Consider the following 14,522-nt stretch of genomic DNA (forward strand, 5'->3'; position numbering starts at 1 on the left):
GCATGCATGGAGCTGTACGTAGAAATTTGCAATACTTGCACAGTAGCTTGTGAAGTAGGTGCTTTGCAATGATAGGCGACTTCCATTCAGATTCCTCGACAGTAATTTTGAAGTGCGCAATGTTGATGACGGAGTTAGAATTAGCGATGTTCAATGTGATTGGTGGGTGGTTGTGTGACTGCTTAGTTGTATCCAATGAGGGACTCGACTTGCTACTGCTGTGGAAAGGGTGGAAGGACTGGGTAAGAGTTACGTGCCGCACGTAGGCAACGCTTGTCCGCAGGTAGGGCGTGTCACATACGGGTTTCTACAGCAAATCCTGCATGGAAAGGGGACTCTAGGCATCAGCCAATTAGATGTTCATATTACTCTTTTGTGTTGAAAGATGGTGCATACACTAAAGATGGCAGAGGTGGAGAGGGCCAGGGTTTTGGTGCTTGGAGACATTTTTGTGCATGGCTTACAACACTATGCCGAGAGTAGACATGTGGCACACCATTTCGATGTGAGAGGAGTGGAGGTGGTGTGGAGTGCTGACACTGATGCCAATGCTGCGGCAATTCTGCAAGTTTGCAGAGACATGCTTACAATGACCACTCCTCATGTGGTAATTTTGCACTACGGTGCTTCCCATTTGGGATACGTGAGTTCACGTACTTTGTTGGCAGATTTGGCACAGTTGGTTGAAGCACTCATGACCATCTTCCCAACAACGAAAGTAATTTTATCTGCTTTACACCCTAGAGTAAAATGGGACAACAATTCTGTTTTCTGTCCAGATCAAAGTTTTGGGAGGTGTATCATCAATCGCGGCATGCATGCATTCATGTTAGGAGCTGGTATGTTTTTCTGAAGCCACAACAACATTGCTTCAAGCAATGCGGATTATTTTGAAGCAGATGGTGTTGCGCTATCTTCTTTGGGAAATGCAATGTTCTTTTGGAATGTTAGGCTTGCTTTAGAGAAGGTTCTGTAATGGTTGTAGGAGTAAAGCAAGGACAAAAAATAAATAAAATACCAGATGTATGTATGGTATCTGGCCAAAAATAAAAAAAAACCAGCTCTTTTCAGAGCCCACATTAAAGGGGAAAAAGGGGAATAACACTTTAATGTACCGTTGTCACGCTCTGATCCTATACATGTCCGCGAACATAGCGGTACTTTGCAGCCAGTGCATATCACCTACGGGGATTCAGGGGTGGAGACGCATGCAAATGAGGATGAGCGGAGCTAGGGATTGGTCCATAAAGTTCAGTAGGCGTGTTCTGAACGGCACACTTTGGTAAGATCATCTTCTCCCTGACAAGAGACCACACAGCCATGGCTTTCCATGCTCGAAAACAGATTATCTGGATTTTGGGAGACTCATGGATACACTGGTTGAAGGTGCATGCAGAAAGCTGCAGTTTATCTGCAGATCTCAGATTTTCTCATGTGGAAGTGCACTGGCATGGCGTGCGTGGTATGAGGTGGCTGGACCTGGTACCTCTCTGTGTTACTTTACTGACAGAGCGTCCTCCAGATATACTTATCATTCATTGCGGAGGAAACAGTTTAGGCCATGTCTCTGGAATTTCTTTGCAATTTGCAATGAAGGAAGGGCTTGCAAAGCTCATGGGCATGTTTCCAAATTGTCAAATACTTTTTTCCCGTATTGCACAAAGACAAATATTGCTGCGTTCTTCTGCTTTTGGTCCACAAATGGAGAAAGCGAGACACAATGTGAATAAGGCTGTTTGTGCCTTTTTAAGAGATGTTGGCATGTCCTCCTTCCACAATGAAAACATTTTGTTTCGCCGCTCTTTCATTTTCCACAGAGATGGAGTCCACCTCACATAAACAATCCGTTTTCTCCTATCCATAGTTTTTGACCCACACAAAACACCACCAAAAGGCTCTTTTCAGGGCCACCACTCACTCCCAGCGTAAACTTCAATGTATTTGCTCCGCTTGCACCCTCCCTTTTTTCCCCTACGACTGTCCGCGAACCTTTCCACCACTCCGCGGGGGTCTACGACCGTTACTTCATAGTTCTATCTTCAAACTGAGGAAGGCGGCTCTGAAAAGAGCCTTTTCAGTAATATTTGTTTTTTTCACGTTTATTGCTTCACAGCACTCAACATACTAGGAGAAGAGGCCAAAGGAGGGTAAGGAAGGGACACCAGCCATGGGGATAAGAAAGGCCAAGTGAACAGAGAAAGATATAGGGTGAGCTTTATTTAGGTAAGGAACAGATCTTCTGGTGCTCTGTGACCGTAGCGTCAAAAGCACTTCGAAAACTCTCCCCCCTGCAGAGTACTGCGTCACAATACTTACACAATATTGTCACCTTTGAAAGGTAAGGGTCAACAGCATTACGAATGGCTTGTAAGGCAGCTTGAGGGAGGCGCTCCCCCACAGGAGTGTCTCTAGTGGTGGGAGGATCAGACACGGAGGATGCTGTGGAGGAACTCAATCGACTATGCTCTTCACATGGCACCACCTTGCGAATGTCCACAGTGTGGAACGAAGTGAGGTGTCGCTTCATGGTTGTCGTACCAAAGCTGCACGAACCAAGTCTCCCACGACTCAGCACCACCTCGCACTGGTTACACTTCACCAGGTTCGCACATGCTTTTTGTACGTTCCCATAAACAGAAAACAACCGCCACACCCACGACTCCCGGCGAGTGCTCCTAGTGCCGAGTTCCTAGACTTCATTCTCTTCCTCCTCTTCTTCCTCGCTCTCTACATCCTCACCCATATATCTCTCTGCAGGCCCTTGGGGAGGTGGTGTTGGTGGCAGGTTTGGGGGTGGTGCAGAGGCTAATGAACCAAAAGCAGCCATGGAAGCCATACCGATTAGTTTCCTTTTGGTCACTACAGCAGTAAAGGCAGTACACCTCAATCTGCTATAGTTTGAAGGACAATAAAGATGCGCTCGGGGGTGTGGCCATTTGTAGGGGTGGAGGGGTGTGCCTCGTGACCGTCTTCATCACTACAAAGCGGTACAACATTTTTACACACCAAGTCCTCAGGTCAGCTATTGTCTGGGATATGTGAAATTATATTTTTACCCTCTACAATACTTTGCCTTGTGTCTACAAGTTCTTTTGGACTGTTGTGGAAGCACACAAACTGCGCAAATTAGTCCACATGCTCAGCGTGGGTGCGGTCACAGGATGACGTCCTGAACACATCTGCACCAGAAATGGAAGTCCGCTGGACAGCAAATGCAGAATACCAAACGTGCACATGTGCCCAAGTATCCTACGGACAGTGTTCAGGTTCTCAAACTAATTCAAAGTGCCACACAAGTGGGACAGGCGCAATGTTCGCTATACTTACGGTTGTACTGCGCATGTGCATACATGATATGTTCACTGTACGGACAGTTCCAGTGTCCTTAGGACAACTCCATTTTGTTTGCCTACGAACTTGCCGGCCACCGCGTCTGTTCTACAGATGGCACCATTTTGGCTGCACCCGATGTGGGCAGGTATACTGTCTTTCACACACTCCCATTTTGCTCATTTACAGCCATCCCGAACATCTGGTGTGTTCTACGAACATGTTTCATCTCGTTTACAAGCGGTACGGCGAAGTATAATGTCCTTAGGATGCCCCTTTTTGTTTATGTATGCACAACTTCAACAGATGGTGCGGTCAAACATCAAGTCCATCTTACTTGACATTAGTAAGGGTAGGTGTACCACCTTTAGAGCACCCACATTCCATTCCTTATGGATAGGTCGAACAGGCGCGCTGTTCGCGTACATTGTACGTCTTTTTAAAAAAACATTTTCTTTACTCACACTCTTTCACTACAGCTACTGTACAAAAACATTTCAAACACACACACACGCACTTCAATCCAAAGACATAGCGGGGGAAGCGAACACTTACAGAAATGTGGGGGAATTAGGATTCAACACAGGCTGGTTATTAGGAGAAGATTTGTGAGGGGAAGAGAGATGGATATTTCGTCAAAACATCTATTTTCCTCTTCAAGGTTTGGGGAAGGTTCACTATGGAATGGAGAAGCGGGGCAGGTACAGGTGGGGCAATGGTAACAAACCTTTCCTCTCACACAGTCCTCCACAAACTCCGTAAACTTTTAAAATTCTCGTTTAATATGTCCATTTTCTGCTCAATCCTTTTTATCCTTTCTTCTTCTGTCTCGTTTGTTGCCCTTTCTTCTTTTCTTTCCTGGTCTGTTCACAAAAAATATACATATGTTAAATGCCTATAAAATACTGGTCATTATTTTGCATATGCAGAGCAATGTGTACCATTATTGTCGCTGTCTTCAGACATTTCCCCATGAGGAGAATACTCCCCCAGCCACTCCAAAGTACTAGCCATTTCTGAGTCAAAACAACAGAAAGAAAATGTTACTTCTGCACCACATACCCAAAAAAAACACACATATACAAAAAAATGACCTTCACTCACTCTTTTGATGTAATCTCCCTTCTTCCTACTGCGTCCGTCCACTGTCGTTCCAGGCTGCCGAGTTTCTGTGAAGTGATTACGATGGAGGCATCCTTTTTTTAAATGGTACCATCCATTTCATTCTACATGCTTATTAAATGTGTCCTTTTCTTTTCACATCTTCAGGTTTCCAAAATTACTTATTACTACTTATAATATCTTTATGTCCTTCTACTACGTTGCACACTTTTTGTGTAAGACAATAGCACATTTTCAGATACCCCCCGCCTCTTTGGGTAATGTTGATCCTCTCCCCCCGCGTCCGCAAACAGGCGCTCAGTCCGTCCCTTTCTATTATCAATAGGGAGGGGGTTCTGTATGTTCTATGTTAAATGTATATCAAGTACGTAGATTATACTACATATCTCCCAAAATCACATCATCACAGTGTATATTCCACACAACACCTTCATTGACACACTGTCATGATTAAGTTCCCCTTCCAAAAACTTGTACAATTCACTACAAAAAAACTTAGTTAAGGAGATGTTTTGGTTAAGTTGCCCTACCAAAAACCTGTGCAGTTCACTAAAAAAATAATTTCAACCTCCCCTTTATGGTTGAAATTAAAACCGAAAGACCCCTGAAAGTTGACAGTTATGGTAACCTAAGCCCCCAAACCTGCCACCTCCCCTGTGCACTGTCCATGAAAGATGTCATCTCAAATGTCACTGATGACATCACTGACGACATCACATGTTCAGTCCCTTTGTTTTCGTTCCCTGCCATATATATATATATATATATATATGTACATTCAGTAAAAAAACTTTGTTAAAGGAATGTTATACTTCACAGCAAAACCAAAAAACACTGCTCATTCCCCCATTATGGTAAGCTAAGCAACCATATCTCGAACCATCTACGCACATTGCTAAGACTAACACCCAGGACATCAAAGATGACATCACAAACATCATTGATGACATCACTCATGACATCACATGTCTGCCTCACTTATTTTTGTGCATTGAAAAATGTAGGCCAGGTGGTTTTATTCACTGACAATCATAATATAAAAATTGAAAAGGTACTGTATATCTAAACGTTACCCTTGTCGTGTCTTCTTAAAGTACTTTCCTTAGGGTCTGGTCTCAGCTCATGATGCACATGCATGGGGCAATAGCAGGCCTCAAACACACAATTAATTTGTCTACAGGAAGATAAACTTTCTCATGAAGCTGTTTCTTTCTTCCTTACTTCAGTTTCCCTGTATGTGCCTCTCATTTATATGCATTGGGTCTTCATATGTATTTTTTGTACTAGCACAAGTGTGTATTAAGTCATGATTTGTTAGCTAGTTATTACATGTTTATCATTACACAATCACCCCTGACATCTCACGCCCAACATAATAGAAAGCACCCCTTGCAGGTAGGGATGTTTCATCAACATTCTTTTCCATGTAATGTCTCTCCCTACACAGATGCGCAAGATAGAGAACCACCTTGTTTTCCATAAACAGTTGAAGACAATCCTGTTTAAATAGAATAACTCCAGCTCTGTTTTCTTCTACTTCTATCCTTTGGCGCCTGGATGCCTATGGGCTTTGGCGCCTTATAAGCGTGATTAACATAACATAACACAATTACAAGATTATAAATATTGTACTTCTATGGTGCATGCTGCAGCCATTGCCTATGATTATGTATCATTAGGTTCCTGTATTAACAACAACACTCCAATACAATGTTGTTTAGATGAGTACATTCTCTAATGGATTAAGTAGTTCATGATAGGTCTCCCGATCACCCCTAACATCTTGTTACCAACATTATAAAGACAACCCCTTGTAAATCAATTTCACATGTGACTTCATCAGTGATGTCATCAATGACAATTGTGATGCAATCTTTGATGTCCTGGGTGTTAGTCTTAGCAGTGCACGTTGGTGGTGCGAGTTACTGTTGCTTAGCTTACCATAACTAGCACATTTCTGGGGTTTTTCGGTTTTACTTGTAGCCATAAAGTCCCTTTAACAAAGTTTTTTCATTGAATTTCATAGTTCATAGGTTTTTATTAGTGCAACTTAACTATAATGTCCCTTTAACAACGTTTTTTTCTGTGAATTTCATGGGTTTTTACCAATGCCTTCTATTTTCTTACAATTTACTAATATATTTACCCCACTATACCAACATTTCTGTCCAATTTACAATGTTTCACCTTAAAACTCTGCCATTTCCCACCTTATAGCATCATTTTGAACACTTCTATACATTTTTTGCAACTTTTTCCACTGTTTTGCATTCATCGACGTCTGCGAATGTCTGACGTCATCACAGACTTTCCGGACAGTGCGACGTGACCATGCGTTCATACGCAGCATGATGACGTGTCCACAAAGGTGTCCGCAGATCGTGATCGGGTCCGTGCTTCGAGGACAGTTCGGAACTGCATTTTCTACTGATCTAGGAACTTTCAAGCCCAAAATGTACCCCTGCACAGCTCCTACACCTATACTTACTCATTATCCATTAACAATCTAGTACAAAGCACATAATTGGAAGAATATTAGAAAAACTACTATTTATCTTAAAAATGACATCAGCTATTGCCATCCCTCTTCCCAAGAGCCATAACCAGCTGGAAGTACTAAAGAGCAAAAAAAGCACAGTACTTCCAAAGGCAATGAATGGGACCAAGAAGATGAGGTAGAGGAAGTGCCTACCTCTAGCACCCAGAGAAAATCATGGGTGTGGTAGTTCTTTACCACTGTTGGGAATGTACCAAAGGCTAAAGCTACCAAAGTGAAATGCACTTAGTGCAACTTTGTACCGAGTCACAGACTACCTGGGCAGTACTCCTACGGGGACCATCTCCATGCACCGCCACACCAAATCCAACTACCGCAATGCTCTCAGAAAGGTTGCTCCTTTCTAAGCAAGTTGTAGGCTGTCTTCCTCCACCTCATCTTCCTCAACTAATACTGTAACCACACAGCCTACCTCTGTGGGACACACAATACCACCAGTACCTTGCCAGCAATAAAAGGGGCTGTTGATCCATATTGTTCGAAAGACAACAGTCCTCTGTACATATTACAACACACCACTCAAGGTAATCAAGGATCCCCTGTCACCTGCCCCTCCATGTTAGTGCTTGGTGCCTCTTACCTCCTTTCCCTCCAGACCTTACGTTCTAACCTCTTCTGCAAAAGGAATACATCAAAAAATATCAAAAGAAAGGTTCCTTCAGGAACCACCTTTCACAGTAAAAAATAGAACAAAAAAAACAATCTTATAGACTCCATCTACATTACATTTCTCAGTAAATTACATAGACTCAATAAGATTTTCCAACATTTCCATTCGCATTTTGTGTTATGCTAATAGGAATAATGTGGCGTTCATCCTCTGTTCCAGGGATGGATAATGGCCCGGCTGCCCAAGTTATCAGCCCAAGCAAAGCGAGGGCGGATAATGAGGGCTCTGGGCCGTTATTCCCCCGTTCCAGCCCTTGCAATGGGGAATGAAGGCCATTAGCACTCTGGATTCCGAAAGCAGGAACCCGGGGTGCTGTAGGAAAGAAACTCTTTTTCCAATATGGCCACCATGGAAAGGGAAGGTGGGGCTCCGTACAGCGCCCCTCTTCCCTTTCCATGGCAGGCTGCAGAAGGAGAAGAGAGAACCCTAGGTAAATATTACCACAAGCACATTTTATTTTCCCTTTCAAACATATCCCACTTTTGAATAACTTTACCACATAGCTGGTCCCAGGTGGACATGGCCACTTTAACCCCATTTGTCGTCCCTTGTGTTCATGACCAGTAGCCAGATTGTCCGGGTCATGACCATATGCCATTACCTGGACAATCTGGCCACTGCCCATGGCCACAGGCTATACCTCAGCCACCAAAGGTATGCCACTTTTGTTTGTACCTACAATACAACACAGGCACATTTTCAAAACCATGCTTTAAGGTCGTTGCCAATGCTTCTTACACGAGTTTGCTGGAAATCCGCCCTTGTTTAAATGTTTTCAAGTGTCAAAATGTATGTACATACAATAGTCATATAACTTAGCCCCCAATTGACAAAATCCACTCAGACTTTTCCGAAACATTCAAGGTTGGGTCTATAATCTTTCTGAAAACCTTTGCCCACATTCGTCAAACGGTAACAAAGTTATAAGTAATTTAAAAATGTTGAGACCCCCCTCATATTTAGCCCCCTCTTGACAAAATCCAACCAAACTTTAGAAAAACATGTATATCTCAATCTAAAATCTTTTTGCAAACTTTTGTGTAGATTCGTCAAATGACACCACATTTATAAAACGGCACATTACTTTGAGACCCCGCTCTAATTTTGCTCCCTCTTGCCAGAATCCCACCAACTTTGCAAACACAGTTATATCTAGATTCAAAATCGTTTTGCCAACCTTTGTACAGATTCGTAAAATGGCACTACCTTTATAAGCCTTTACAATATTTTGGAACCCCCCCTCTAATTTTCCCCCTCTTGACAGAATCCCACCAGACTTTGCAAAACCTTTCAGAACCAGGTCTCGAATAGAAATCCAAAATTACATGCAGTTTCATTGAATGGCGCCAAAATTATAAGCCATCCAAAAACTGCTTTTCACTAACCCTGTAATGCAGAAGTAGACACAGATTCCCCCGAGTATCTGAAGTGTTTGCAAACATCACAGTACTGCACCTGAACATCCAGACTGTTTGCACACTTCAGGGATAAGATAAAAAACACCTGTTTTTTTCGCTTCTTAGGGCCATATCCCATCCCATCCTCATCACCCCTCACCTACCCAGAGATTGTTTGTTAAGTTTGACAAGTGCAATGTTATGTTTTTATATGTTTTTACTGCGATGTCCGCGGACACCAACGGATGTCTGTGAATCGAACATGGCATTGTTTCCAATAAAATCTGACGCACCTCATGCTTTTCATCATCCAATCAGTGGGATGGGTCCGATATCCGCAGACTTCACGTCGCCCTCTAGTCCAATCGGATGCCAGTCTGTTGACTGACCAGGGAAGTGAGTCTGCGGACCGAACCTAGATATCACTACATTTTTCTTACCTACTTTAAGCCCGTTTTAAAGAAAACTACTGGACGGATTTACACCATTCCACAGAAAAGTAGTTTTCTTTAAAATGGGTGAAAAGTAGGTGAAATAAAATGAGTGATATCTGTGTCCGGTGCAGACTCACTTCCCTGTTCGCTCGTGGACAGGCCTCCGATTGGCTCAGCGGGCGGCGTGATGTCTGCAGACACCCGATGCGCCCGCTGATTGGTTGGTGAAAAGGGTGAGATGCATCATATTTTACCGAAATGCCCACCATGTTCTATCCCTGGATAGCCGTGGCTGTCTGTGGACAGCAGGGTGGGAAACAGGGCTGGGAAACATATTTTGGGTCATTTGGCGTTGGAAAGAGGGCCTGGGAAGGTTGGAGGAGTGAAAAAAAGATGATATGGGGTTTTTTGTTAAGGTGGAGGAAGAGCGTATAGGGTGTGGCAGTCTGCAGACACCGCGGTAGTCTGCAGACACGGTCTTGGGCGGCAGCATATTTGGTAACTGCAGGTGGGCTTTGTGAAGGTAGGGGGGTGGAATGTAGATGATATGGGGATTTTTCCATAGGTGAAAAATAGGCCATGCAGCCGAGAATCTAGGTACTGGCACAACCACCACAGCATAATACAACCATGCAACCAAGAAACTGGCCACAACCATTGTAATAGTAAGTCTTCGGTGGGCAGTTGGAGAAACATGTTTGGGGTTATTTGGTGTCTACAAGAGGGCTTGTTAGAGTAGGGGAGTGGAATGTAGAGGATATGGGGATATTGGCATTAGTGAAAAATAGGGTCGGAGGTCCATTTTGATGTCTGCAGATGTCATTTGAATTGGGAAGTTAAGTGCAAGTTGTGGTGCAGTGGTTGTGACCAGTGGCCAGATTCTTGGGTGCATGGCCGTATTATGCTGTGGTGGTTGTGGGCAGTGTCTAGATTCTTGGGTGCCTGGCCGCAGCACCCAAGAATCTAGTTCTAGTTTGAAGCAGTTCGATTCCTATTGGTGTATTCAAACTATTTTGCTACTCAAAAGTAGCATTGCAGTAGTATGTCTGAAGTTAGATACCAGAAGGCATATTCTAACTGTTCATAGTTTTGCAGTTTTGAAGGGTATGTTTTGAAGCAGTTTGATTCCTGTTGGTGGAATGTAACTATTTTACTATTGGAAACTAATATTGCAGTACAATGGTGCAGTTAGATACCAGTTGGTGTTTTATAACTGTTGATAGTTTTACAGTTTTGAAGGGTATGTTTTGGATCATTTTGATTCCTGTTGGTGGATTCTAGCTATTTCACAATTGGAAAGTAACATTGCAGTATAATTGGTGAAGTTAGATTCCAGTTGGCATATTCTAACTGTTGATAGTTTTACAGTTTGAAGGGTATGTGTTGAAGCACTTTTATTCCTGTTGGTGTATTCTAGCTATTTTTCTATTCAAAAGTAGCATTTGACTAGTATGGCTGCAGTTATATAGCAGGTGGCATATTCTAACTGTTGATAGTTGTAAAAGTTAGTGACTGACCTTTGTAGACCCTCATAATCAGTGCATTCTAAGTAATATGGGTGAAACAACACTAGTGTGTGTTTTGCACAGTTGTTGTTTCTGTTTGCATAATCATTGGGTTATTGGGGAAAAAATCTATATAGCATTACCAAAAATGTACTAAAGTATTGAAACTGTTTTCCCTTTGGAAAACAGCATTGCAGCACTATGGATGTAGTTAGATACCAGTTGGAGTATTCTAACTGTTTAGAATTTAAAAGTTCTGAAGGGTATCTTTTGAAGCAGTTAGATACCTGTTGGTGTCTAAAGTGCACTAACTTATGATAGTTTCACAGGTCAGTGAATACATTTAGGTTTAAGGAATATTAAGTAGGCATTTGTTAGATTTGCTGGTAATCTATGTTTAAGAGTAATGGAAGTGTCATTGCATTCAAACCAACCACATCTTTTTTAATGCATGCAGTTTAGTGACCTGCTGTGGTTGTGGCACCAGTGTGGTATATTATGCCTACTGTTGTGAAGGTTTTCTTGCCAAGAGATACTTGCCCGTGTGTAATGTTAGAAAGCTTGCAGTTGTTTTTGTTTCCATCTATGTTGCAACTTAAAAGCATTACTATTACATATTGGCAATGTGAGTTTATGTGTCGGGTGGAATGATTGCCTGAATTGCAAACAGTGCATAATATGGCATGATTTGGAATATGCACCAGCTGATGAAATGGAATGGATTGACAATTAGGTATAGATAAATACACAAATTGTTCATTAGGGATGTGATCTTGTGCAACATGGTTGCAGAGACTACATGTATGCTTTCACATGCATTTATAGGTATATATTTGCTTTCTACTACTTGCAGTAAGTACATTAGACATTCTTCTGGTTCTTCCTATGTGTTTATTGTGAATTTTTCCATTCCGCAAAGTAGTCCAATTCTTGCCTTATTCCTGAGCACTGTAAGTGTTGTCAGGATTATTTGTTGCATTCTATGAAGGACTAGCATTTGTAAACACAACTGATCTGAGCCGTTCAAGTAAATGATTTGAATAATTGGTGGCAATTGGAACAGAAGATTGAGTCCTACATTTGCATAGCAATTTACACCAGGTGTGTTGGAACATTTAAATTTACCAGAGCGTTCTGTCTCTGTGTCATTTGATGGACCTCTACTTGTTTTTCTAAAAGACATATTTCTCTTTTTTCTTCTGATGGATGTGCACTTGCGTTCACACTAAATAGTTTTGTGGTTGTACTACTTGATCGAGTAGCAGTTGTTTTTAGTTTATTTGGTGGTACTGTTGGGAGACCTCTTTTAAATTCTGTTTGCATACATTTTCTTTTAAAAAGTGCATCTTTTTCAGGAACAGGGTACATATCGAGATGGGGTTTGTAGTGTGCATTTTGTCTGTTGAACTCTGCGATAAAAGGAATGTCAGCCTTGACTTTGTTTGCATAAAAATGGACTAGAAATTGTCCTTCGAGTGTAGGTAGAGGTGACAGTGCTACATAACTCATACCTTCTTTGAAGACTATGGTGTCAATGTGAACCAATGCCTGACCTAGGGTTAGACCTTGGATTTGTGAATAGTGACTGCATATGTAAGAGACAGAGATAATTGCTCTCTGCATACATACATGCCATTGAAAAGAAGGAATCGTGCTGTTGAACATACTATCCTTTTAACTTCTGAAAGCTTGTCAAAGTGAATGTTGACAAACTGAATGTTGTTGTCATGTGGATACGTCTGGAAGCCAACAACTGTACCAATTGCTCCATTGACTAAACCTTGCTCCACGTCAAGGTTATGTTTCAGAATTACTCTGCAGTTTAAGGACAACATTAACATTTTCTCCAAACCAGCTGTGTTAGAGATGCATTTTTCTAAGCTATTTAGTTGTGCTTTTGCTTGTTGACACATAGGGAGTGCCATGCCATGCACCTCTAGTTTATATGTGGAGCTAATGTGCACTTTTGGTTGTCTTTCTTTTTGTAACATTGTTTCATTGAGTTGGGTTCAGCATGCTAGGGTTGGCTGTAAGGACATACATTTTATATTTTTTTGGGCTAATTGTTCCATGATATCAGGAGCAGATGCGTCATGCCCATATAGCTCATGGATGAGTCTACTATTTAAGAAAGATTGTGCAAAATGACTGATGCATGTTTTGAGTTAGTTCTCTGTATTGGAAATTTTGCCAGAGATTTACATTTCCTATGCTGCCAAGTGTGATGTGGCACTGTTTGTGTCCTAAGGTTTTTAAAATAGTTTCACCTTTCACTGGTGTTAATTGTAGGAGATCTTCAAAAACAATAACGTGTTTTCCTACAAAGAGTTCTTTGTAGTCCGTTTTAAGGACTTCTTGTAATCTGATATGAATTAAAGCCAACATTAGGTCAGAGACCATGCTTACCACATCTATTAGGGACATTTTCATTTGTTTCAAAATTCTGCGTAGTTCAGTAGCAGCTACTGTTGATAGTTTGTGGTACTCTTATTTGTTTTGGTGTTCTACTGGAAGGAGCAGTAGTCGGTGTAAAGTATCGCCTCCTATGTTGTAGGCAACTAAAACTGTGGGGGCCGTACAACAGCTGAAAGGTTGTTGTGGTTAACTTTTGTAGGAATTTGCTGTTGAGTTTTTTTTTAAATGTTTTTCCAGAACCAGCTTCACCACTTACATAGAGTAGTACAGGTTTATATTTTTGACAGATACAAGTTTTACTTTCATGCTGTAAACCATGTTCAATTTCTTTAGTTACTTCTAGGAAAATGCTTAGTTGCTCATCATTTAGTTGTGATTTCAGCAGTGCCAAGTTTTCTTCTGATTGCTCATATTGATACATGATGTTCTCTACTTCAGTCATGGCTAATTCTGCTTCATTTACTATGAGTGGCTATCCTAGTGGTTCTTGGCTTCCTGTAACAGAAGGTTGACTGCCCTCAGCAGTGTCTTCATTTAGTTGTGCTTGACCTTCTTCCTCTTGTTGGCATGCATTGTCCAACATGTTTTTGTATTGCTTGAAATTGACATGTGTTATACTGCTTTCATTTGCAATGCAGCTTCAAATGAGTCATGGGTGCCTAAAAAATCTTCTTCTTTGCTCCATGATTTAAAAAGTTGGAGTAGGGACATGGAATAAAGTTCTCTATGTTGAGGCATTTTAAATGATAACTTCATATGATTAATTAGGCTGGGTTTGGTAAGTTTGATAAGGCTCCCTTCACAAGCTGAGATCATGTATTTTCCACTTTTTCATCTGGTTTAACATTCTTCTTGTAGGAGAAATGTTGGGCTATGTGGTATATGTACATGTTTTCCAAAGTAGTACTTATGTTTGGGTAGAATGTCTTTTTGGGTAGAATGTGTCTAATTCATTATTTTTCAAAACGTCTTGGATGTTGGGATAATTTTTAGGTATTCTTTCTATGTCTTGGTATGATTTCAGCACTCTTTTTCTGGATGCAGTTGAAACACGGCTTAGCCAGACTATATGTTCAGATTTGCCATATAAGG

Source organism: Ambystoma mexicanum, chromosome 1p, assembly GCF_040938575.1.
Source record: "Ambystoma mexicanum isolate Mex_15411 chromosome 1p, UKY_AmexF1_1, whole genome shotgun sequence".
NCBI lineage: Eukaryota > Metazoa > Chordata > Amphibia > Caudata > Ambystomatidae > Ambystoma > Ambystoma mexicanum.